Genomic DNA, 3,116 nt, shown 5'->3' with positions numbered 1-3,116 from the left:
ACTGCTTCCTGTAGTGACATAGCCAGTCCTCTCTACCCTTTCCCCCTTTTTCTTTTGGATCAAAATAAGTCTACCTATAAACACTTTAAAATTTTTTTTTGCCAGACTGGAGAGAATCCAATCTCAGTTGGTACTAGGGGCTCACCTTCTCAAAGATTTCATCAGAATTCTGAAGGTTTACAGAGACCCCCAGAAAGTAAATAGATATTAAGAGGTGCTAACATAGTATGCTTACTGTGTACCAAGCATTGTTTAAACCCATTACACCAATTAGCTCTTTTAAACCTCACAACAACCTGCTTTATTGATGAGGCAAAGAGGTAAACCCAATCTAGACAACCGCACAGTATTAGTCTCTACACAAGCTTGCTTCCAGGCAGTGCTTGTGTCCTTGCTTTGACCTCCAAACTCTTTTTTTTTAAAACAGGACAGTGGCTCAAGAACCACTTTTCTAAATATATTTCCCATACAAAATAATTTCAAGATATAATAATTATTAGTTCCTTGTACAGTAGTCTATTTAAACAAGAATTAATCAAATAGTAAGTATGTGAAAACAGCAACACCACAAAGATTGAGCCATATTACTAGTGTAATCAAACATTAGAACAGTCTTGGAACAGGCAAGCAAAATATTCAGAAGGCTGAATCGTGGCTGCACACTTAACTGATTTCAACCATGACTTGTACACTGTGAGACAGCACAGATACCTTATGCAGATGGTTCAGTAGCAGAATGGCACTTGGTTTGCTCTTAATAGAAGCAACATAAATGCAACTGACAATCTAGAGACAGACAGCGGCCTTATTCACATGCTGAAAATCTGGTTGTGTCCCTCCAGTCCACACTCCATTCACTGTGCAGTCTGTCGATGAATAAACACATAGTGCAGGATTCATTCAGTGGGATCTAGGCCTCGTGGTCTAACCAAAATCAATTCTTGGTTGATACTGCAATACCATGGGGTATGGGGGTATGACGGATACGAAGGGCCATCCTGAGGGCAGACTTGCGAAGCTGAGCAGTTCAGACACCGTAAGTTTTTGCCTCTTAGTCTCCATCTTGTCATGTAGATGAACTCCATAGTATGGTCCTTCCCCATAATTTCACCATTGCACAGCACATTCAACTCATAAGAACTTGGAAGTTTTAGTTTTAAACTTAGAAATTTTTTAATAGTTCCCATAGTTATATGTGTAGAGCACCAAATGAATTTCTTCATTAAACCCTTTACTACATTGTCCCCTGATTGTCCATTATTTCGTAAACAATCTAGACATATAGCAATCTATGGGTCACTTCTGTGATAGTCTTTATCATCTTGATTTTCATCACCTTCATCTACTTTAGGCTTGTCAACTTTTGAAGTATCATCTTGTCCATTTTCTTGAGGCTTGTTTTTCTTCCAAAATTCAGACTCCCACTCAAGTTCTTATTCTTGTAGTCCAGTGACAAACTTAAATATTTCCTCTAATGTGTTATCCAACTTCAACGTTTCTAACGGGTTTGTCTCATGAACCTGTTTGCCACACCTTGGACAAATCATTGCTGTCTTCAAAGTGCTGGACAATACAGGTCTTACAGAAGGTATGGAGGCATTCTGTTACTGTAGCTGGCTTGATCAGATAAAGATATAGCAGGTAAAGATTGAAATGTAAGGATTGATGCAAGGATTGAAGTGTTTCACCAGGTGTTTCCTCTGGGTAGCCATTCGTGGTTAGCTAGGACTGGCTCTAGTAGTTCAGGCAAGCAGGGGTATGAAAGTATGATCCCAGGAGCTGGTGTGGAGTTCCCAACTGGATGTGCTGAGGCATGAGAACTAAAATCCAGACTTCTCATGAAATCGCTGGTCGTCACTCCTTTTGGTGATTCTGCTTTCCCATATAGTTCTGGAGGCTGGAAGTCTGAAATCAGGAAGGCACCATGGTTGGGTGCTGGCGAGAGCCTTCTTCTGGTTTGCAGGTGGCCGACCATGGTTGTATCCTCACACATGTGAAGAGCAGAGTAGAGGAAGCAAGCTGTCTCATGATTCTTTGGCTGCACTGCAAGACATGTGGGATCTTGGTTCCTTGACCAGGGACCGCTGGACCACCTTCAAACCCTTTTTTTTTTTTTTGCGGTACGCGGGCCTCTCACTGTTGTGGCCTCTCCCGTTGCGGAGCACAGGCTCCAGACGCGCAGGCTCAGTGGCCATGGCTCACGGGCCCAGCCGCTTCGCGGCATGTGGGATCTTCCCGGACCGGGGCACGAACCCGTGTCCCCTGCATCGGCAGGCGGACTCTCAACCACTGCACCACCAGGGAAGCCCCAAACTCTTTTTTAATCTGAATACTCTCACTCCCTGCTCTTGTTGCTCCCTGAGGCCTTCACTCATGCACATCCCCCAAACTCAGGAGATTAGCATAAATTCTTCAAAGCTCTATAAAAGACAGGAGTGTAGTTGTCTTCTAGCAGCTTCTTGTAAGCTACAAAAATCTATTCTTTTGGTGAACCCACTGGACATAATTTTAGTCCTCTTTTACTTGTCCTTTCAGCATTTGACATGGTGGTCACTCCTCCTTGAAGTCTTTTCTCCTGACCCCTGTGATGCCCACATCTGGCTTTCCTCCCATCCTTCAGGCCAGTCTTTCTCAGTCTCTTGGAAATCTTCTCTTTTAACCTTTAAAGACTGGTCTCCCATTCTTACTTTCCTCCCTCCTCTGCACACTTTCTCTGGGTGATCTCATAAGCCCTAATGCTTTAACTATTATTTGCATGAGGATGGTTCCCACATCTTTATCTCCAGAACTTCCTGAGCTCCAGTCTTACCATCCACGCAAGCAACTTGTCCATCTGGGTGTCTCATGAGCACATACAGCTCAGCATTTCTCAAACAGAAATAATTATTTTCCCTCTTAAGCCTGCTGTTTCTCTTATATTGCCTTCCTTTTTGAATAGATTTCCAAGCTGCATATCTGCTTGTCATCTGATTCCTCCTCTGACAGCCCTACCAATTACCAAGTCCTGGAAATTTTTTTTTTTAAATAAATTTTTAAAAATTTTTGGCTGCATTGGGTCTTCTTTGCTGTGTGTGGGTTTTTCTCTAGTTGTGGCGAGCGGGGGATGCTCTTCGTTG

The 3,116-nt window shown here is 42.9% G+C and overlaps 1 pseudogene; it reads right to left on the bottom strand.

Moving 5' to 3' along the window:
- Positions 1 to 796: 796 nt before the first annotated feature.
- Positions 797 to 1,788, bottom strand: LOC111172943 (polycomb group RING finger protein 5 pseudogene; annotated as a pseudogene).
- Positions 1,789 to 3,116: the final 1,328 nt, after the last annotated feature.

The sequence above is a fragment of the Delphinapterus leucas genome, chromosome 8 (genome assembly GCF_059928025.1).
Source record: "Delphinapterus leucas isolate spDelLeu-1000000601 "Yukka" chromosome 8, BTC_Dleu_Yukka2, whole genome shotgun sequence".
Lineage (NCBI taxonomy): Eukaryota > Metazoa > Chordata > Mammalia > Artiodactyla > Monodontidae > Delphinapterus > Delphinapterus leucas.
The sequence above is the reverse complement of the archived record's forward strand: the minus strand, read 5'-3'. Positions and strand labels throughout refer to the sequence as shown.